A 23,992-nucleotide genomic window follows, 5' to 3' on the forward strand; every position below is an offset into this window, starting at 1 on the left:
ACAGGCACATAGACACAGGCAACAGAGCATGCACAATGTCGGCACTAGTACAGTGTATATCCACCTTTCGCAGCAATGCAGGCTGCTATTCTCCCATGGAGACGATCGTAGAGATGCTGGATGTAGTCCTGTGGAACGGCTTGCCATGCCATTTCCACCTGGCGCTTCAGTTGGACCAGCGTTCGTGCTGGACGTGCAGACCGCGTGAGACGACGCTTCATCCAGTCCCAAACATGCTCAATGGGGGACAGATCCGGAGATCTTGCTGGCCAGGGTAGTTGACTTACACCTTCTAGAGCACGTTGGGTGGCACGGGATACATGCGGACGTGCATTGTCCTGTTGGAACAGCAAGTTCCCTTGCCGGTCTAGGAATGGTAGAACGATGGGTTCGATGACGGTTTGGATGTACCGTGCACTATTCAGTGTCCCCTCGACGATCACCAGTGGTGTACGGCCAGTGTAGGAGATCGCTCCCCACACCATGATGCCGGGTGTTGGCCCTGTGTGCCTCGGTCGTATGCAGTCCTGATTGTGGCGCTCACCTGCACGGCGCCAAACACGTATACGACCATCATTGGCACCAAGGCAGAAGCGACTCTCATCGCTGAAGACGACACGTCTCCATTCGTCCCTCCATTCACGCCTGTCGCGACACCACTGGAGGCGGGCTGCACGATGTTGGGGCGTGAGCGGAAGACGGCCTAACGGTGTGCGGGACCGTAGCCCAGCTTCATGGAGACGGTTGCGAATGGTCCTCGCCGATACCCCAGGAGCAACAGTGTCCCTAATTTGCTGGGAAGTGGCGGTGCGGTCCCCTACGGCACTGCGTAGGATCCTACGGTCTTGGCGTGCATCCGTGCGTCGCTGCGGTCCGGTCCCAGGTCGACGGGCACGTGCACCTTCCGCCGACCACTGGCGACAACATCGATGTACTGTGGAGACCTCACGCCCCACGTGTTGAGCAATTCGGCGGTACGTCCACCCGGCCTCCCGCATGCCCACTACACGCCCTCGCTCAAAGTCCGTCAACTGCACATACGGTGCACGTCCACGCTGTCGCGGCATGCTACCAGTGTTAAAGACTGCGATGGAGCTCCGTATGCCACGGCAAACTGGCTGACACTGACGGCGGCGGTGCACAAATGCTGCGCAGCTAGCGCCATTCGACGGCCAACAGCGCGGTTCCTGGTGTGTCCGCTGTGCCGTGCGTGTGATCATTGCTTGTACAGCCCTCTCGCAGTGTCCGGAGCAAGTATGGTGGGTCTGACACACCGGTGTCAATGTGTTCTTTTTTCCATTTCCAGGAGTGTAGATATTGTGGTTTGAGTTGTTGTTTATGTAATCTTTGGCATATGTTTTAAGTCGGTCTGAGTATAGATCATAGACGCATGATTGACGACACATGGAAGTTTAGGTCTGGCCGTTAGTCGTGCACGCATAACCAGATGGATCGAATGCGGATCGGCAAATGACGTTTGGTATTTGGTGCGTCAGATATTGTCTTTTCTCACACGCACGACTCCCGACAGGATAACTACCCGATCACTTCTTTTCCCAAATGGGGTGTATTTTCCATGGGCAAAAACCATCTCTGTGACGTGGATTAGCGGCTCGCTGCCCACTACCTATTCGACAATGGCGACAAGATAGTACCCGATTTTTGGTACCACCTCAACGAACGACGTTATGCGACCGTCAAGAACCTAAATACAAACAATATTTTTCTAATTTTCTTTGGAGCGCATTCCCTAACCCGCCTCGCAGCTGGATTGTCCATGAGATGAGAAGATAACCTACCAACGTCTTTCCAGTTCATTTTATTAATGAGACTGAACAAACAACGGAATCAACACGGTGACGAGACGAAAGTCATCGGAAAATCTGCAGCGGGCTGTAGCATGCATGATCCTTACGTCGTAACGGGACGACCTTTATTATTCTGGTTATGCTGCCGAAGAGGAACGGCATTCCTTTACCATTTGTGTTAAAAAAATAAATAAACAAAATAAAAATGAAACAAAGTGGTCAAGGTGAGCAGCCGGGAACTGCTGGCTGCGGTTCGATTGCCACTCATGCCAACACTCTTTTTCATTTCATTTTATTCCTCATGTTATTAAACAGTTAACTACAAAATACACTACTGGCTATTAAAACTGCTACACCACGAAGATGACGTGCTACAGACGCGAAATTTAACCGACAGGAAGAAGATGCTGTGTTATGCAAAAAAACTAGCTTTCCAGAGCATTCACACAAGGTTGGCGCCGGTGGCGATACCTACAACGTGCTGACATGAGGAAAGTTTCCAACCGATTTCTCATACACAAACAGCAGTTGACCGGCGTTGCCTGGTGAAACGTTGTGGTGCCTCGTGTAAGGAGCAGAAATGCCTACCATCACGTTTCCGACTTCGATAAAGGTCGGATTGTAGCCTATCGCGATTGCGATTTATCGTATCGCGACACTACTGCTCGCGCTGGTCGAGATCCAATGACTGTTAGCAAAATATGGAATGGGTGGGTTCAGGAGGGTAATACGGAACGCCGTGCTGGACCCAACGGCCTCGTATCACTAGCAGTCTAGATGACAGGCATCTTATCCGCAAAGCTGTTACGGATCGTACAGCCGCGTCTCGATCCCTGAGCCAACAGATGGGGCCGTTTGCAAGACAACAACCATCTGCACGAACAGTTCGACGACGTTTGCAGCAGCACGGACTATCAGCTCGGAGACCGTGGCCGCGGTTACCCTTCACTCTGCATCACAGACAGGAGCGCTTGAGATGGTGTACTCAACGACGAACCTGGGTACACGAACGGCAAAACGTAATTTTTTCGGATGAATCCAGGTTCTGTTTACACCATCATGATGGTCGCATCCGTGTTTGGCGCCATCGCGGTGAACGCACATTGGAAGCGTGTATTCGTCATAGCCTTACTGGCGTATCACACGGCGTGTCGGTATGGGGTGTCATTGGTTACACGTCTCGGTCACCTCTTGTTCGCATTGACGGCACTTTGAACGGTGGACGTTACATTTCAGATGTGTTACGACCCGTGGCTCTACCCTTCATTCGATCCCTGCGAAACCCTACATTTCAACAGTATAATGCACGACCGCATGTTCGACTGCTGCCCTGGCCAGCACATTCTCCAGATCTCTCACCAACTGAAGACGTCTGGTCAATGGTGGCCGAGCAACTGGCTCGTCACAATACGCCAGTCACTACTCTTGATGAACTGTTGTATCGTGTTGAAGCTGCATGGGCAGCTGTACCTGTACACGCCATCCAAGCTCTGTTTGACTCAATGACCAGCCGTATCAAGGCCGTTATTACGGCCACAGGTGGTTGTTCTGGGTACTGATTTCTCAGGATCTATGCACCCAAATTGCGTGAAAATGTAATCGCGTGTCAGTTCTAGTATAATACAGGGCTATTACAAATGATTGAAGCGATTTCATAAATTCACTGTAGCTCCATTCATTGACATATGGTCACGACACACTACAGATACGTAGAAAAACTCATAAAGTTTTGTTCGGCTGAAGTCGCACTTCAGGTTTCTGCCGTCAGAGCGCTCGAGAGCGCAGTGAGACACAATGGCGACACGAGCCGAGAAAGCGTATGTCGTGCTTGAAATGCACTCACATCAGTCAGTCATAACAGTGCAACGACACTTCAGGACGAAGTTCAACAAAGATCCATCAACTGCTAACTCCATTCGGCGATGGTATGCGCAGTTTAAAGCTTCTGGATGCCTCTGTAAGGGGAAATCAACGGGTCGGCCTGCAGTGAGCGAAGAAACGGTTGAACGCGTGCGGGCAAGTTTCACGCGTAGGCCGCGGAAAATTGGCTCATGCCACAACTGGAGACCGACAGCGCCGCCTTCATCTTTCAACAGGATGGTGCTCCACCGCACTTCCATCATGATGTTCGGCATTTCTTAAACAGGAGATTGGAAAACCGATGGATCGGTCGTGGTGGAGATCATGATCAGCAATTCATGTCATGGCCTCCACGCTCTCCCGACTTAACCCCATGCGATTTATTTCTGTGGGGTTATGTGAAAGATTCAGTGTTCAAACCTCCTCTACCAAGAAACGTGCCAGAACTTCGAGCTCGCATCAACGATGCTTTCGAACTCATTGATGGGGACATGCTGCGCCGAGTGTGGGAGGAACTTGATTATCGGCTTGATGTGTGCCGAATCACTAAAGGGGCACATATCAAACATTTGTGAATGCCTAAAAAAACTTTTTGAGTTTTTGTATGTGCGTGCAAAGCATTGTGAAAATATCTCAAATAATAAAGTTATTGTAGTGCTGTGAAATCGCTACAATCACTTGTAATAACCCTGTATATTTGTCCAATGAATAGCGGTTGATCAACTGCATTTCTTCTTGGTGTAGCAGTTTTAATGGCCAGTAGTGTAAAGAAAACTGGTTCGCTTAAGCGTTGATATGCTAGTGCTCTATGAGATGACAGTATTAAATTTACAAAAAGAAAATGAAAAAAGAAACATTTAAAAAATAAGAAAAAACTGATAAGGCGACCGCTCACGATACGTGGGAAATCCGGGTTCGAGTCCAGGTGCACCACAAATTTTCACTGGCGTCATTCCATTCTACAGCTGGTGGTAATCATTATTCGCAGTTGCCAATTCACCTGATGTAACGGCTCTGGTCGGCGTAGTGCATCAGAATAACGCAGGCACACCAATATCCTATACTTACAGGTGTATGAATCGCCAAAATTTTCCAAATCTATTAAAAACTTTCACAAAAATAATTGCCTATAAAATTTGAGTTTTTCTAAACATGAAGTTTCAAATGTAACAGCTCATTCAGTTCTTCATAAATTAAATATAATTCTAAAGTTTGATACACCTGCAAGTGTGAGTTTGTATACTGTGCAAAACTGATCGAAGAATATCTCTTACTTATGAAGAAAAGTGTAACTATAGCACCAAATGCAGCAAATAGTAAGTGAAAAAAACGATGAAATTTTGCAAGTAAAAAAAAATTTTTTTTCTTATGTCTTTGAACTTTCTCTGCTATGAGTGTGCATCCAAAATCCTTCCTGGTCATGCTACATCTACATCCACATTTATACTCCGGAAGCCACCCAACGGTGTGTGGCGAAGGGAACTTTACGTGCCACTGTCATTACCTCCCTTTCCTGTTCCAGTCGCGTATGGTTCGCGGGAAGAACGACTGCCGGAAAGACTCCGTGCGCGCTGGAATCTCTCTAATTTTACACTCGTGATCTCCTCGGGAGGTATAAGTATGGGGGGAGCAACATATTCGTTACCTCATCCAGAAGCGCACCGTCTCGAAACCTGGACAGCAAGCTACACCGCGATGCAGAGCGCCTCCCTTGCAGAGTCTGCCACTTGAGTTTGTTAAACATCTCCGTAACGCTATCACGCTTACCAAATAACGCTGTGACGAAACGCGCCGCTCTTCTTTGGATCTACTCTATCTCCTCGCCGGCCGCGGTGGTCTAGCGGTTCTGGCGCTGCAGTCCGGAACCGCAGGACTGCTACGGTCGCAGGTTCGAATCCTGCCTCGGGCATGGGTGTGTGTGTGATGTCCTTAGGTTAGTTAGGTTTAAGTAGTTCTAAGTTCTAGGGGACTTATGACCTAAGATGTTGAGTCCCATAGTGCTCAGAGCCATTTGAACCAGCCATCTATCTCCTCTGTCAACCCGACGTGGTACGGATCCCACACTGATGAGCAATACTCAAGTATAGGTCGAACGAGTGTTTTGTAAGCCACCTCCTTCGTTGATGGACTACATTTTCTAAGGACTCTCTCAATGAATCTCAACCTGGCACACGCCTTACCAATAATTAGTTTTACACGATCATTCCACTTCAAATCGTTCCGTACCCATACTCCCAGATATTTAACAGAAATAACTGTTACCAGTGTTTGTTCCGCTACCATATAATTATACAATAAAAGATCCTTCTTTCTATGTATTCGCAATACATTACATTTGTCTAAAGGCTAGTTACAATTTGTACAGAAACCAGATGGCAGTTATAAGAGTCGAGGGGCATGATAGGGAAGCAGTGGTAGCGAAGGGAGTGAGACAGGGTTGTAGCCTCTTCCCGATATTATTCAATCTGTATATTGAGCAAGCAGTGAAGGAAACAAAAGGAAAATTCTGAGTACGTATTAAAATCCATGGAGAAGAAATGAAAACTTTGAGGTTCGCCGATCACATTGTAATTCTGTCAGAGACAGCAAAGGACTTGGAAGAGCAGTTGAACGGAATGGACAGTGTCTTGAAAGGACGTTATAAGATGACCATCAACAAAAGCAAAACGAGGATAATGGAATGTAGTCGATTTAAGTCGGGTGATGCTGAGGAAATTAGATTAGGAAATGAGACACTTAAAGTATGTTTTTCTGTTTGGGGAGCAAAATAACTGGTGATGGTCGAAGTAGAGAGGAAATAAAATGTAGACTGGCAATGGCAAGGAAAGCGTTTCTGAAGAAGAGAAATTTGCTAACATCGCGTATAGATTTAAGTGTCAGGAAGTCGTTTGTTGTATGGAGTGTAGCCATGCATGGAAGTGAAAAATGGACGATTAATAGTTTGGGCAGGAAGAGAATAGAAACTTTCGAAATGTGGTGCTACAGAAGAATGCTGATGATTAGATGGGTAGATCACATAACTAATGAGGGGGTATTGAATAGGATTGGGGAGAAGAGAAGTTTGTGGCACAACTTGACAAGAAGAAGGGATCGGTTGGTAGGACATGTTCTGAGGCATCAAGGCATCACCAATTTAGTAATGGAGGGCAGCGTGGAGGGTAAAAATCGTAGAGGGAGACCAAGACATGAATACACTAAGCAGATTTAGAAGGATGTACGCTGCAGTAGGTACCGGGAGATGAAGAAGCTTGCAGGGAATAGAGTGGCATGGAGAGCTGCATCAAAGCAGTCTCAGGACTGAAGACCACAACAACAACTACATTTGTGTATGTTAAGGGTCAGTTGCCACTCCCTGCACCAAGTGCCTATCCTCTGCAGATCGTCCTGCATTTCGCTGCAGTTATGCCGACAAAGTTCTGTGGATTTATTTGTAGAAGTATAGACAGTGGGAATTAAAATGTCCTGTGGTGCCTCTCCTGCTCCAAGTCAGCCCATTTGACGTCCTAACTCCCCTTACTCCGCTACGTTTACTCGGTTTGCAACTGCAGTTCACGCGGGAAGTACTAACTGCGGACTGACCTTTAAAAACTGCTGCGTACTACTTGTCTTCACTGCGTAGATTTTTAATTACCGGTCCATCAGTCTTTGGTGGAGACGGCAATTATCGTGTAGCCACACACATTCCGGCGCACACGTAGACCTTGTCTCGTCCCGCGATCTTCAGATTGACTTTCGCACGTTCCGGTCCCGGCTGGTAAGGCCGGCGATGCGCTCTTTTTCGTTTTGTGGAAACGTAATTTTTTTTCGCCAACCTCCGGATTGAAACCCGAAGCGCGAGTAATATTTCCCTGCGCGGCCGCTCGCCTTGGTGTGTCGTGAGTCGTAAGTAGCTGCGAGCAAGGCGCCGGCTGTGTAACTAGTTTCCAGACAGGTTTTGGGAGCCAGAATGCGCCGCAACGCTCCCTCCAGGCGATACTTAACGTGTGTGGATCTAGCGAGCTGTTCTGTGGTCGGCCAGCAGCGGATTTAAGGGGAGACTGAAACTTAAAATTTTTAAATAGAAAGCAAACTAATGGCTATTTCACATCTTAGGAGTGTCCGCCCCGATAGCTAAGTGGATAACTGGACCAAAAAAAAAAATGGCAGCTATGCCTGTTCGGTCAGAGGGTATAGCTACCTATGCCTGTTCGGTCAGAGGGTATAGCTACTCTCTGTAACAAACAAAAAAAAAAAAAAAAAAAAAATTGACTGTACGAAACAACGTACAACCGGAACGAGTGTTATCGGACGTCCGTCACTAACAAATTCAACAAACAGTATAGAACAAAATGGTCGTCAGCCTGACGGATTGCCATCCTACGGCCTCGGGTTCGATTCCCGACTGGGTCGGACATTTTCGGCCGGCCGCGGTGGTCTAGCGGTTCTGGTGCTGCAGTCCGGAACCGCACGACCGCTACGGTCGCAGGTTCGAATCCTGCCTCGGCCATGGGTGTGTGTGATGTCCTTAGGTTAGTTAGGTTTAAGTAGTTCTAAGTTCTAGGGGACTTATGACCTAAGATGTTGAGTCCCATAGTGCTCAGAGCCATTTTTTTGAACATTTTCTCCGCTCAGGGACTGGGCGTTGTCTTCATCATCATTTCATCCCCATCCGACGCGCAGGTGGCCCGATGTGGCGTCGAATATACACTACTGGCCATTAAAATTGCTACACCACGAAGATGACGTGCTACAGACGCGAAATTTAACTGACAGTAAGAAGATGCTGTGATATGCAAATGATTAGCTTTTCAGAGCATTCACACAAGGTTGGCGCCGGTGGCGACACCTACAACGTACTGACATGAGGAATGTTTCCAACCGATTCCTCATACACAAGCAGCAGTTGACCGGCGTTGCCTGGCGAAACGTTGTTGTGATGCCTCGTGTAAGGAGAAGAAATGCGTACCATCACGTTTCCGACTTTGATAAAGGTCGGATTGTAGCCTATCGCGATTGCGGTTTATCGTATCGCGACATTGCTGCTCGCGTTGGTCGAGATCCAATGACTGTTAGCAGAATAAGGAATCGGTGCGTTCAGGAGGGTAATACGGACCTACTCGCTGGATCCCAACGGCCTCGTATCACTAGCAGTCGAGAAGACAGGCATCTGTAACGGGTCGTGCAGCCACGTCTCGATCCCTGAGACAGCAGATGGGGACGTTTGCAGGACAACAACCATCAGCACGAACAGTTCGACGACGTTTGGAGGAGGATGCACTATCAGCTCAGAGACCACGGCTGCGGTTACCCTTGAAGCTGCATCACAGACAGGAAATCCTGGGATGGTGTACTCTACGACGAACCTGGGTGGACGAATGGCAAAACTTCATTTTGGATACTTAGTAAAATTATTCTCCTTTGTATGGAATGCATTGAATGATGGCGAATGATGGCGAATGCGTACTCTAAAGCAACAACAGAGTAACGCGATATATTCTGGTCTCTCATGAAAAGCAAAAATGTGATAGCTACAGGTACAGCAGTGTGAAAAGCTGGCCATAGTGCTTGAAATGCACATGAAATCCTGATAAACGAGAACATTTTAAGAAAATCCAACTTCTTTAAAAAATATTTGACCTGGACAGGGAGGCGGTACTGATTATGGTGAATTACTAACACTGAGTTTACTTAGCAAAATGTGCAAGTTAAGTTTGTCTTTTCAAAAAACATCTGACGTTACATTACTCACAATTGATTGACAAACAATTAGATTTAAACAGCAAATATTATCTAACCTCACTAATCCAACATAAATGCAAATCATCAAATTACACATAGCTCTGTTAACATATCTTAGAACGTTTTTGAATGATTTCTTGAGCCTTCAGCTGCTATTTTCTTTATTTCCTGTACGATTGTACAATTTCGGCCTTAGGACATTTTCAAGTATTTTACAGATGACTTTCTGGTAACAGATTATGTCATAAACGTCGTTGTTCCTATGACATCATGTTATGCTCATAAATTAGTTCGAGGTGTTTACGCTATTTTAGGAACACGTTACTTTAGAGCAGTTGTTCAGAACGTGCTTCTAAAATTGCCTGAACACCTCCAACTAATTTATGAGCATAACATGATGTCATAGGAGGAACGACGTATATGACATAATCTGTTACCAAAAAATCATCCGCAAAATACTTGAAAATGGCCTAAGGCCGATATTGTACAATCTCACAGGGAATAAAGAAAATGGCAGCTGAAGCCTTCAAGAAATTCAAACAATTCATCGCAGCTACGGACCCTATCGCAATAAAAATCTTAGAGGCACTACAAAAGTGAAATATGTAACTTGCCTTTCTATAAAAACGGTTTACGTACATTCTGGGGTTACTCAACAATTACAAATTACCAGCCAACTCATCTATACTAACGCGCTGGCAAAACAAAAATCATAACTTTTTAATATCTTTACCTTGCTTGCATGAAGACTTGTGCTTCCATGTTCAACAAATCTGACACACCTACATTAATCTAAAACTTGGTGGCTTCACACAGCACACCACAAAAACTGCCTACTCCATAGTCTTTTCCTCACAGACAGCTACCTACAATTACGCGTCAAGCGCTCTCTCACTCCAACACTGTAATAATCTCAGACCAGAGGCTGCATCTTTGGGTCTGCGATATAAAACCTATGAAAGACATACAGCGTTTATAAAATCACATTCGGTTGCCAATAGACTCTTCTCATCCCTTCCGACTTTCGCCCCCGGTAGCTGAGTGCTCAGCGCGACAGAATGTCAGTCCTAAGGGCATGGGTTCGATTCCCGGCTGGGTCGGAGATTTTCTCCGCTCAGGGACTGGGTGTTGTGTTGTCCTAATCTCCATCATTTCATCGCCATCGTCGCGCAAGTCGCCGAAGTGGCGTCAACTCGAAAGACTTGCAACAGGCGAATGGTCGGCCTGACGGGAGGCCCTAGCCACACGACATATTTTTTTTAAAAAATAAGGACAGAATTATAATTATCGACGTCCACATTATTGGTATTACTGTTTTTTACGCAAAAATTGTGTCTCTCTAGCTCTTCGTCTTCCAGTCAGACCTGTTAGTGTTCTTCTTCGAGGCATAGCCTAAAAAAAAATACAGTTTATGGTGGTTACTGAAGAATGGGATATAACTCCTCAGCTCTGACCAATGATGTCAGATCTTACAAGATACATGTACTGTACAGGTCTAACAGCAAACACGAATGTTGACAAACAAAGGAATGCAGGACAGACAAAACAGATGGTAAACATATCTCGTGCACATTCATATTTAGAACATTATGTGAAGTATATCGCTTCTTTGAGTCCTAGTATGCTATTCTTCAGCTGACCTATACAGCTCAACTGAAGAATGGGATAGTAGTGCAAAGAAGAAAGAAATAAAGGGACAGAAGTAATGTTAGCATGGAATACCTCAATTGACATACATGATTTGTATCCCGAACTTGAGTTGACCTGTGTAGGTTAGCTGTAGTACAGGATACAAATTTAAAATATATCGACTTTTCTGCCTTCGCTAGCACTAGTAGCTTATTCTTCAGCTGACCTATGTATGTCAGCTGAAGTCTTTTTTGCTTGTACCTGTGTCCTGCAGTTTCGCAGGGTCGGTATGATTAGGGTCAGATTAGGCAAGGTTAATTTTATGGGGTGGTCGGATACCCCATATCCCCTGGGATGGAATCAGTGTACCCCCCCTGTCTGTGTCTAGTGTAATCCATGGAATAGTGTGGATGTGTTCAGATGTCTGCGAATTGTGTATCTGAGGCGGAATGTGGGGACCAACCCGGTATTCATCTAGTGGGGTGTGGAATACCGCCGAAAAACCAGATCCAGGCTGTCTGGCACACCGGCCTTCGGCGGTAATCCGCCAGGCGGATTCGATCCGGGGGCCGGTGCGCCTATCCGAGACCAGGAAGCAGAACATTAGCTCTTTCGGCTAACCTGGCGGGTGTATGGCAACTGAAGTACAAGATGCAAATTTCACAGACGCTGTTTTCGCCTCCGCTACTACTACAAATAGCATCCTATTCTTCAGTTGTCCGCCCCTCGTGGTCTCGCGGTAGCGTCCTCGCTTCCCGAGCGCGGGGTCCCGGGTTCGACTCCCGCCGGGGTCAGGAATTTTTCCTGCCTCGAGATGACTGGGTGTTGTTGTGTCGTCTTCATCATCATCATTCATTCCCAAAGCGGTCGGAGGAAGGCAACGGCAAACCACCTCCATTAGGACCTTGCCTAGTAAGGCGGTGCGGGTCTCCCTCATCGTTCCCCTACGCTCTGTAAAGAAGCATGGGACTTCATTTCATTTCATCACATTCTTCAGTTGATACCAGTACTAGTGAAGGTAAAAAGACCGACGTACGTAAAATTTGTATCCCATACTTCAGTTCATCTAAAGTACGTGATACAAATTCTTTTTCGCCTTCGATACTAACAGTATCGACTGAAAATTATCATAGTAGTACTAGCGACGGCGAAAACCCTTACAAGAGTAAAATTTGTAAAAATGGTTCAAATGGCTCTGAGCACTATGGGACTTAACTTCTGAGGTCATCAGTCCCCTAGAACTTAGAACTACTTAAACCTAACTAACCTAAGGACACCACACACATCCATGCCCGAGGCAGGATTCGAACCTGCGACCGCAGCGGTCGCTCGGTTCCAGACTGTAGCGCCTAGAACCGCTCGGCCACTTAGCCGGCAGTAAAATATGTACCCCCTATTTCAGCTGACGTACGTAGGTATGCCGTACTTCTGTTGACCTACGTAGGTCAACTGAAGAATGGGATACAAGTGCTAGCGAAGGCGAAAAATAACGACAACCATAAGATTTGCATCCGGTACTTCGGTTTACTTTTTATGTCTACTGAGGAGCAGGAGACTACCTTCGTAGTTCAACAGAGGTACAGGATGCCAATGTTACGTATGTCGCTTTTTTCGTCTTTGGTATCACTACTATCCTATTCTTCAGTTGACCTATATAGGTCAACTTAAGTACGGGATATATATTTTTCGTACGCCGGTTTTTTCGCATTCGATAATACTAGTATCGACTGAAAAATATCGTAATACTAGTGCTATCGAAGGCGAAAAAATGCAACTGTAAAAATCTGTATTCCGTACAGCAATTGCCGCACCCTGTTTCCCATATTCACAGAAATAGATAAATCGATGCCTTCAAACGAAAATAAATAAAAATTTCCCAGATTGAAAAACAATTCTTCTAAAATATTTCAAACTCCCTAAGAGTGGAAATAAATACCGAATGAATTGGGGCAAACAAATGATTTAAACTAATACAAGCGAAAAAAATCGTACGCAATGTCTAGTCCTGTCCGCTAAAAAGACATTTATTTATTTCAGTTTACAATGATGACCTCTCACCTTACAAGATAACCGATTATCATCTATGGTTCGAATATAAAGACAATAATATACAGCACTCTGTCTTCAGGCCACGAGTAGCCTACCGGGACCATCCGACCGCCGTGTCATCCTCAGTGGAGGATGTGGATAAGAGGGCCGTGGGGTCAGCACACCGCTCTCCCGGTCGTTATGATGGTATTCTTGACCGAAGCCGCTACTATTCGGCCGAGTAGCTCCTCAATTGGCATCACGAGGCTGAGTGCACCCCGAAAAATGGCAACAGCGCATGGCGGCCCGGATGGTCACCCATCCAAGTGCGGGCCACGCCCGAGAGCGCTTAACTTCGGTGATCTCACGGGAACCGGTGTATCCACTGCGGCAAGGCCGTTGCCAATAATATACAGGGTGGTCGGGAATTCCCGTTCCAGACTTCTAGGACATGTAGAGGGTAGTGAGTAGACACATGTCCGGAATCGTATCGTTACCGATCTATGGCAGTTTCAGTTCAGATGTGTACCTCTTCAACGTCTGCTTAGGGCAAGAGAAACGTCTCAGAGTTCTCTGTCCTAGTATACAACAGTGTAGACACGATGACGTGTACTACGGCAAACGATCTCCAGCTGACACTTATTGTCCGCTTTGCTGTGAGACCGAGTCATTATCTGTGCTTCGCCGATAGAGGAAACATGGTGCAGTACACGTTTGCGGAATACACAGACATGCTCCTTGTGTACGGTGAAGCTGGAGGTAACAGCCGAGCTGCTAGTCGGCTGTATCACGAACGTTTTCCACACCGTCACGCTCCATCGCACAAACTGTTTGCCCAAGTTACACAACGGCTACGAGAAACGGCTACCTTCACCGTGAGGAGGCAGGACTGTGGGGCTCCACGGCGACGCAGCACTCCCGAATTTGAAGAAGGTGTACTGAGTCACATTGGAGACAGCCCGTCAACGAGTTCGCGAACAATTGCGTGTGCAGTGGCTGTTAGTCACAGTGCCGTCTTGGACGTCCTGCATGAGCAACAATTACATCCGTAACCACTTACAAAGAGTACACGCTATGGGTCCAGTAGACTTTCCACACTGCGTCGCCTTCTGCACACGGTTCCTGCACCGTTTCTTCGACGCACTCCTGTTTCCACGTAGAGTTCTCCTCACAGATGAATGTAGGTTCACAAGCGATTGTGTTCTGATGCTCGAAATCGCAATGTCTGCGCGGACGAAAATCCGGATGCCACGCATGTTCAGGGATTTCAAGACAGGTTTGGTATTAACGTATTCTGGACGGTCATGTGATTGGATCATACCTCCTTCCATCCAAGCTGAATGTCTACCAGAACATGCTTCGGAGGTACAATGTGTGTAACAACGTTTGTGGTCGCCACATCGAGCCGCTGTTGTAATACATCGGTACGTTGCGGCTGGTGCCGTAGATGCTGGGTTCTTGTTGTTGTCCACTAATGTAAACCATAAGGAGTAAATTGTAATGCAAATCTGTAAGTAATAACGGAACGAGTCAGTATTCTTTTAAAATGGATTGCAAACAATTGTACTGGGTCACGCCTAAGTACACTACTGGTCATTAAAATCGCTACACCACGAAGATGTGCTACAGACGCGAAATTTAACTGACAGGAAGAAGATGCTGTGATATGCAAATGATTAGCTTTCCAGAGCATTCACACAAGGTTAGCGCCGGTGGCGACACCTACAGCGTGCTGACATGAGGAAAGTTTCCAGCCGATTTCTCATACACAAACAGCAGTTGACCGGCGTTGCCTGGTGAAACGTTGTTGTGATGCCTCGTGTGAGGAGGAGAAATGCGTACCATCGCGTTTCCGACTTTCATAAAGGTCGGATTTGTTGACTGAAATACTGTCTTTCAAATTCTAAAGGAGGCAAGGGTAAAATACAAGGAGCAAAAGGCTATTTACAATTTGTACAGAAATCAGATGGCAGTAATATGAGTAGAGGGGCACGAAAGGGAGGCTGTGGTTGAGAAGGGAGTGAGTGTTGTGTACATAGTTCCACGTAGTCAGCGCGTACGCAACTTTCCCACTAGAGCGCGCCCCGCTAAGCACAACAGCGCAGGCGCATTGCTCGTCCGTCTCCGCACTACGAGATGGCGCTGCCTTAGAGACGGACCAAATTCTGCTTCCGCTGATCCACGTATTAATATGTAACGCAGCCAATGAGATTGCTGCTAACGTAGAACCTTTTCTCCTCGCGGATCACACTCGTGCAGTGATACCTGAACACGCGAGGTATTATAACGAGTGTACAGACCTCCGATTAGTCAGTCTGCATTAGCCTACCAGTCTATAGTCAAGTTTCAGTCTACACCTAATACGATTATCATATTCCTGTACATAGCCATGAAGAGAAATGTATAGAGACTTTGTCAAGCATCAGAGATATGTGACAATAAGATTAATGTAACAAGACCAAAGGAACTTCAGATTGTCAGTTGTAAATAGCATCCAGAACGAAGTTAAGTTATTTTTATGCTTGTTATTATTTTAATAAATCTGTGTGAAAATTAATCAAGTTCTGTTTAAAGTTGGTCACCGTCAATCTGCTACTCTAAGCATGCAAGTGGCATTTGTATCGTCTGACCTAACGGCAGAAGATAAACATGCCACGATAAGATCACGAGAGATATTGCTGACACTCGCCTACTTCGTTAGAGCGACAAGTCAAATAATCTGATAGTGTGTGTACTGGAGGTCTTACAGTACGCGCACCACACAACTACAGCCCCTCGATCTGGCAGTGCGTGTGCGCCGCCAGCGGTCCCGGCATGTCCTCACACTAAAAAAAAAAAAATGGCTCTGAGCACTATGGGACTCAACATCTTAGGTCATAAGTCCCCTAGAACTTAGAACTACTTAAACCTAACTAACCTAAGGACATCACACACACCCATGCCCGAGGCAGGATTCGAACCTGCGACCGTAGCAGCCTCGCGGTTCCGGACTGCAGCGCCAGAACCGCACGGCCACCGCGGCCGGCTGTCCTCACACTGCCGGACCTCTCTGCTGCTGAGTCCCAACCGAACTCCCGGCACACCCGAGCCAGAAAACACTTTATGTCCTTCCAAATATAGTATGGGTACTAGATATCGATAAACGCCTCTGCTGCCACTCGCGGACAGACTGTGGTAGCAAACGTAGTGGCGCCAGCAAACAGAAGAAGAAAACGAGACGCCACTATCCCTATTACACGATGACAACCTACCAAGAGCACAAACGCGAACCAGCTCAAATATATAATTTTATTTCGACACATTTTTATTTCCAACATGGGGGCGAAATGCAAATATTAATAGATTTAGTTTCAAAAATGAAACATTTCCATAAAATATTCGTCTGTATATCACACCCATAAGAGATGAATTTCCAAAAACTGTGAAACACGTAGTTTTTATTTCTAACTGGGAAACCACGTTTAAAAATTTCATAGATTTAGCTTTAAAAATGCTTTCGTAATGAAATATTTTCAAGACACATTTTATCCTCTCAGGGGCTGAATTTCCAAAAATCACTGAAACACGGATTACTATTTTTTTTTTGTAATCCAGGTGTCAAAAATCAATTTTCATAGCTATAGCTTTAAAAATACTTCAATAGTTCTTTCATAACGATTTCTTTAAGGAAAAAACTTGGCACTTACTATTTCGCCTCCATAGGGATTAAATTTCCACGTATGCTCAAACACACATTTCTTATGCCCGCGACTCCAAATACCAAGTTTCGTGGGTCTTGCTTCGATATTGCCTTAATAGCGACATATTTTTTTAAAAAAGTTTCGATGCCCTAATTCACCCCTAGAGGTGGAATATCGAAAAAAAATCCCTTCTTAAACAACGCCTACAGTATAAGATCAACACCCTCTGCAGATTTCAAGTTTCTATCCTTCGTACTTGGGGCTGGAGCTTTCAGTGAGTGAGTCAGTCGGGACATTGTCGGGTTGCCGTTTGATCTGGTCAGTCCCGTGACACATCCGTCGCCCACCACGTCGCACCTAGAGCGAAGTCCTGAGCCGCGGTTTTTCAGCAGCCGACCTCAGTACTGCACTGAATTCTTGTCGATTTCGAACTGAGCCAATAGGTGACCGCCACATTCCCCACCACCAGCCAGGCCTGATCCGCGTGTTGCTAAGCAACAGTATTTCATTACATTTAACTCCCTGTAACAGTAGTCCTTATCTTTGATTTTTCTGCGGTTTCTTATTAAACCAGTTCGCTCGCTGTGCTAATTATCCTAATATCAGTTTCAGGAATCACGATTCCGCTCCACGGTCCAGTCCCGAGATTGTGCTGCCCGTCTGGAAATGTCTGGAATGTTGGTCGGAATCTGTGCGCGCCATAACTGGCTAAGCTTGCTCCCCATCTCACGGTACGTCCTAAGAAGACTCAACCGACAGATTACTTCCTGGCATACATTACTGCTAAAAACTTTTACATCGCCCGTGATAAAAACTACACCTGTTCTGACTGTGATAAGCTTCAGTCAGGCAGAGACGTAGCTGATCGTGAACGCAGCTCGAGGTTGCAGAATTCTGACTCCAAGTTTTGCTGAGCAGGTACTGAGTGAGTGTTACACCTGCTGGCCAGAGTCTCACGTCCTTCGCTTAGCAAACGAAGGAGTAGAACTCAGTCTGCTGGAAGTCCTGGAAATTAACATACACCTAGCCCACAGTCCAGATATAATCTTAAATGACAGAAACAACGTAATACTTCCCCTCATCTAAACTGCACATAATCCTCTCTGTTTTTCATTACTTCCTACACTGTCTGTTCATATTCCTCCATTTTGCTGTATTCATTTCTTTTATTTTATCGAAATTCCCTATGCAATCCATACACTCTGCAGTTACAGTTGTTAAGTGTTTCCTTTATTCGTTCTTGTATTACTTTCCATGTTCAATACCTCTGCAAGCTGTTTCGTCAAGTATTGTTTTTATTTTACTTGGCTCACTTATTTAGGCCAAACTGTTATACAGCCACGTTTTTCGAGTACAGAGTTAATGTTTTTCCTGTTTCCTCCTTTTATATTTGTATACTATTCAACGTTTTACGTCTTCAAATTCAGTACCATCACACTCGCAAAGATGGTATCTGTTGTGTGTTCCCCCATATTCTTCCATTTAATTGCATTTATTCAAAAATGGTTCAAATGGCTCTAAGCACGATGGGACTTAACATCGGAGGTCATCAGTCCCGTAGAACTTAGAACTAGTTAAACCTAACTAACCTAAGAACATCACACACATCCATGCCCGAGGCAGGATTCGAACCTGCGACCGTAGGAGCCGCGTGGTTCCGGACTGAAGCGCCTAGAACCGCTCGGCCACAGCGGTCGTCAGGGTCACATCGTCTGACTAGCTACTCGTCCACGTGTGCTGCAGTAACATATTACTCACAATCACAATTTTTTTTTTAGTTCACTTAAGGACCACGAAGGTAAGATACGAGAATTGGAGATCATACAGAGGCATATAGACTGTCGTTTTTCTATCGATCTATCTGCAAGTGCAACAGGAAGGGAAACGTAGTGGTACAGGGTACGGTCGCTTCCGGTGTGGCAATGTAGATGCAAATGCAGACGTACATGTACAACGTTACCCAGGGCCCTCCAGATTGCGGAACACTTGCATTGGCACCGGTTTGCTTGAACCGCAGCAGTTTCTACACAACTGTACTTTCGTTGCTATTATCCTACTAGAACAGCCTTCCTGGTGCACAGCTACCTTTTTTTTTTTTTTGTCTACTGACTGGTTTGATGCGGCCCGCCACGAATTCCTTTCCTGTGCTAACCTCTTCATCTCAGAGTAGCACTTGCAACCTACGTCCTCAATTATTTGCTTGACGTATTCCAATCTCTGTCTTCCTCTACAGTTTTTGCCCTCCACAGTTCCCTCTAACACCATGGAAGTCATTCCCTCATGTCTTAGCAGATGTCCTATCATCCTGTCCCTTCTCCTTATCAGTGTTTTCCACATATTCCTTTCCTCTCCGATTCTGCGTAGAACCTCCTCATTCCTTACCTTATCAGTCCACCTAATTTTCAACATTCGTCTATAGCACCACATCTCAAATGCTTCGATTCTCTTCTGTTCCGGTTTTCCCACAGTCCATGTTTCACTACCATACAACGCTGTACTCCAGACGTACATCCTCAGAAATTTCTTCCTCAAATTAAGGCCGGTATTTGATATTAGTAGACTTCTCTTGGCCAGAAATGCCTTTTTAGCCGTAGCGAGTCTGCTTTTGATGTCCTCCTTGCTCCGTCCGTCATTGGTTATTTTACTGCCTAGGTAGCAGAATTCTTTAACTTCATTGACTTCGTGACCATCAATCCTGATGTTAAGTTTCTCGCTGTTCTCATTTCTACTACTTCTCATTACCTTTGTCTTTCTCCGATTTACTCTCAAACCATACTGTGTAATCATTAGACTGTTCATTCCGTTCAGCAGATCATTTAATTTTTCTTCACTTTCACTCAAGATAACAATGTCATCAGCGAATCGTATCATTGATATCCTTTCACCTTGTATTTTAATTCCACTCCTGAACCTTTCTTTTATTTCCATCATTGCTTCCTCGATGTACAGATTGAAGAGTAGGGGCGAAAGGCTACAGCCTTGTCTTACACCCTTCTTAATACGAGCACTTCGTTCTTGATCGTCCACTCTTATTATTCCCTCTTCGTTGTTGTACATATTTTATATGACCCGTCTCTCCCTACAGCTTACCCCTACTTTTTTCAGAATCTCGAACAGCTTGCACCATTTTATATTGTCGAAACCTTTTTCCAGGTCGACAAATCCTATGAAAGTGTCTTGATTTTTCTTTAGCCTTGCTTCCATTATTAGCCGTAACGTCAGAATTGCCTCTCTCGTTCCTTTACTTTTCCTAAAGCCATTCTCAATTTTCTTTTCCATTCTTCTGTATATTATTCTTGTAAGCAGCTTCGATGCATGAGCTGTTAAGCTGATTGTGCGATAATTTTAGAAATTCTGATGGAATGTTATCTATCCCTTCTGCCTTATTTGACCGTAAGTCCTCCAAACCTCTCTTAAATTCTAATTCTAATACTGGATCCCCTGTCTCTTCTAAATCGACTCCTGTCTCTTCTTCTATCACATCTGACAAATGTTCACCCCCATAGAGGCTTTCAATGTATTCTTTCCACCTATCTGCTCTCTCCTCTGCATTTAACAGTCGAATTCCCGTTGCATTCTTAATGTTACCACCGTTGCTTTTAATGTCACCAAAGGTTGTTTTGACTTTCGTGTATGCTGAGTCTGTCCTTCCGACAATCGTATCTTTTTGGATGTATTCACATTTTTCCTGCAGCCATTTCGTCTTAGCTTCCCTGCACTTCCTATTTATTTCATTCCTCAGCGACTTGTATTTCTGTATTCCTGATTTTCCCGGAACGTGTTTGTACTTCCTCCTTTCATCAATCAACTGAAGTATTTCTTCTGTTACCCATGGTTTCTTCGCAGCTACCTTCTTTGTACCTATGTTTTCCTTCCCAACTTCTGTGATGGCTCTTTTTAGAGATGTCCATTCTTCTTCAACTGTACTGCCTACTGCGCTATTCCTTATTGCTGTATCTATAGCGTTAGAGAACTTCAAACGTATCTCGTCATTCCTTAGTACTTCCGTATCCCACTTCTTTGCGTATTGATTCTTCCTGACTAATGTCTTGAACTTCAGCCTACTCTTCATCACTACTATATTGTGATCTGAGTCTATATCTGCTCCTGGGTACGCCTTACAATCCAGTATCTGATTTCGGAATCTCTGTCTGACCATGATGTAATATAATTGAAATCTTCCCGTATCTCCCGGCCTTTTCCAAGTATACCTCCTCCTCTTGTGATTCTTGAACAGGGTATTCGCTATTACTAGCTGAAACTTGTTACAGAACTCAATTAGTCTTTTTCCTCTTTCATTCCTTGTCCCAAGCCCATATTCTCCTGTAACCTTATCTTCTACTCCTTCCCCTACAACTGCATTCCAGTCTTTCATGATTATTAGATTTTCGTCCCCCTTTACATACTGCATTACCCTTTCAATATCCTTATACACTTTCTCTATCTGTTCATCTTCAGCTTGCGACGTCGGCATGTATACCTGAACTATCGTTGTCGGTGTTGGTCTGCTGTCGATTCTGATTAGAACTACCCAGTCACTGAACTGTTCACAGTAACACACCCTCTGCCCTGCCTTCCTATTCATAACTAATCCTACACCTGTTATACCATTTTCTGCTGCAGTTGATATTACCCGATACTCATCTGACCAGAAATCCTAGTGTTCCTTCCACTTCACTGACCCCTACTATATCTAGATTGAGCCTTTGCATTTCCCTTTTCAGATTTTCTGGTTTTCCTACCACATTCAAGCTTCTGACATTCCACACCCCGACTCGTAGAACGTTATCCTTTCGTAGATTATTCAATCTTTTTCTCATGGTAACCTCCCCCTTGGCAGTCCCCTCCCGAGATCCGAATGGGGGACTATTTCGGAATCTTTTTCCAATGGAGAGATCATCATGACACTTCTTCAAATACAGGCCACATGTCCTGTGGATACACGTTACGTGTCTTTAATGCAGTGGTTCCCATCTGCTTCTGCATCCTCATGTCGTTGATCATTGCTGATTCTTCCGCCTTTAGGGGCAATTTCCCACCCCTAGGACAAGAGAGTGCCCTGATCCTCTATCCGCTCCTCCGCCCTCTTTGACAAGGCCGTTGGCAGAATGAGGCTGACTTCTTTTGCTGGAAGTCTACGGCCGCCAATGCTGATTATTTATCAAAATTTAGGTAGTGGCGGGGATCGAACCCGGGACCGAAGACGTTTTGATTAGGAATCAAAGACGCTACCCCGAGACCACGGCTACAATTACAGCACTTTTTTTTCCATTTCAGTGTCTTGCTTCCACCGCAGTAGGAGGTAATAGGGTATGAACCTTGACCAGCTGTACAATCACACTCCTAGATGCCCACTGCTTACAGTAAATTAATGCGAACTGGTTGCTACACACACACCTGAGGGAATGAGGCCCATTCGAGTAGAACAGTCTTACGTAAAGGCACGTGTTTTGGATACTTGTCAGGACGGTCTTATGCGAACAACCAATCAAATCCATAACAGAGCGCCAAGTCGTTCCATATTTATACTTGTTTTTTTACCAGAACACGGCTGTAGTAGAATATTCAAACCTAAATCGCCGGTTATGACCACAAATCCACACTTGTGATACGTGATCGAAAACTTTTCAGCCGGCCGCAGTGGACGAGCGGTTCTAGGCGCTTCAGTCTGGAACTGCGCCACCGCTACGGTCGCAGGTTCGAATCCTGCCTCGGGCATGGATGTGTATGATGTCCTTAGGTTAGTTAGGTTTAAGTAGTTCTAAGTTCTAGGGGACTGATGACCTCACAACTACCTAAACCTAACTAACCTAAGGACATCACACACATCCATGCCTGATGCAGGATTCGAATCTGCGACCGTAGCAGCAGCGTGGTTCCGGACAGAAGCACCTAGGACCGCTCGGTCACAACGCTCGGCTATGGGGATTCATCAAGGATGTCGTGTTTATACCCCTTGTGCCGGCTTCTCTACCTGAATTTAGAGCAAGAATTTACCCCGCCACTGAGCAAGTTACATCTCCAACGTTACAGAGATTTTGGGAAGAAACTGACTTCCGATGAGATGTGTGCAGGATAACCAACATACAACATTTTAGTTTAAGGTAAAAAAACTTGATGTGTTTCCCTACACCTATACCTTCTTTTAATAAATTTATATGAATTTATAAAGTTGTAAAGTTCTTTCTGAAACACCCTGTATTTCCATACGGGCACTGGTTTCCGTTATTTTATTATGATGATCGTTTCTCCCTATGTAGGTTGACATCAACAAAATATTTTCGCATTCAGAGGAGAAAGTTGGTGATTGACATTTCGCGAGAAGATCCCGTCGTAACGAGAAACGCCTTTGTTTTAATCACGTCCAGCCCAAATCCTGTATCATTTCACTGACACAATCGCCATTTCACAAGACCGTGTAGCGCCCCATTATTGCTTTGCTTGGCTATCGGAAGATCTGTGCACGATGGGTACCCCAGATGCTGACTCCTGAAATGAAAGCGCACAGACTTGAAATTTGCCAGGAGCTCCTCTCGCATTACGAGAATGAGGGTGACGCTTTTCTCCATTCAATGGTGACAGGAGAAGAAACGTGGGTACACCATTACGACCCGGAGAAGAAACATCACTCTATGAAATATCGACAAAAATATTCGCCCCAGAAAAAGAAATGAAAGACGCAGTCCTCACCTGGAAAATCCTGGCTAAATGTTCTTATCAAATGCCGCTTGTGCCGGCAATTTCTGCCTGAGTGATACGACGATCGTCCTGAATCGATCTGTCAACATTTTGCTCGTGAAACTCGGCAGTTGCTGTCACAGGACGTCCAACTCTTTGTCTGTCACGCAGGTCAGATGCTTCCGCCTCAACATCTTTAAACTTACTCGCCCAACGACGCACAGTACTCACACCAACACAATCACCACAAACTGCTTTCATTCTCTGATAAACCTCCTTTGGGGTGACACCTTCTGCTGTCAAGAATTCAATGACTAACGTTGCTTAAATTGCACTGACCGACCGTCTGCACAGGGTTCCATACATTACACTGTAACAACACAACCGTCAATGCGAAGGCTTCCCGCCAACTGGAGCTGTAAAGAAGAGGCTACGGAACAAGCCAGTACCTGCCGCATACCAATGCTGCCAACTGTTGAAGCACGTATAGTGCAAGCTGTTAGTGATTTGTGAGACTGATGGGGCTGCTAAGTGCTATACCACCTACTTCACTCCCCTGACGTAAGCCCTCGTAAGTTCAACTCGATTTCT

The 23,992-nt window shown here is 45.5% G+C and overlaps 1 pseudogene; it reads right to left on the bottom strand.

Moving 5' to 3' along the window:
• Positions 1 to 13,329: 13,329 nt before the first annotated feature.
• LOC126109940 (5S ribosomal RNA) lies at positions 13,330 to 13,447 on the bottom strand (annotated as a pseudogene).
• Positions 13,448 to 23,992: the final 10,545 nt, after the last annotated feature.

The sequence above is a fragment of the Schistocerca cancellata genome, chromosome 12, assembly GCF_023864275.1.
Source record: "Schistocerca cancellata isolate TAMUIC-IGC-003103 chromosome 12, iqSchCanc2.1, whole genome shotgun sequence".
Lineage (NCBI taxonomy): Eukaryota > Metazoa > Arthropoda > Insecta > Orthoptera > Acrididae > Schistocerca > Schistocerca cancellata.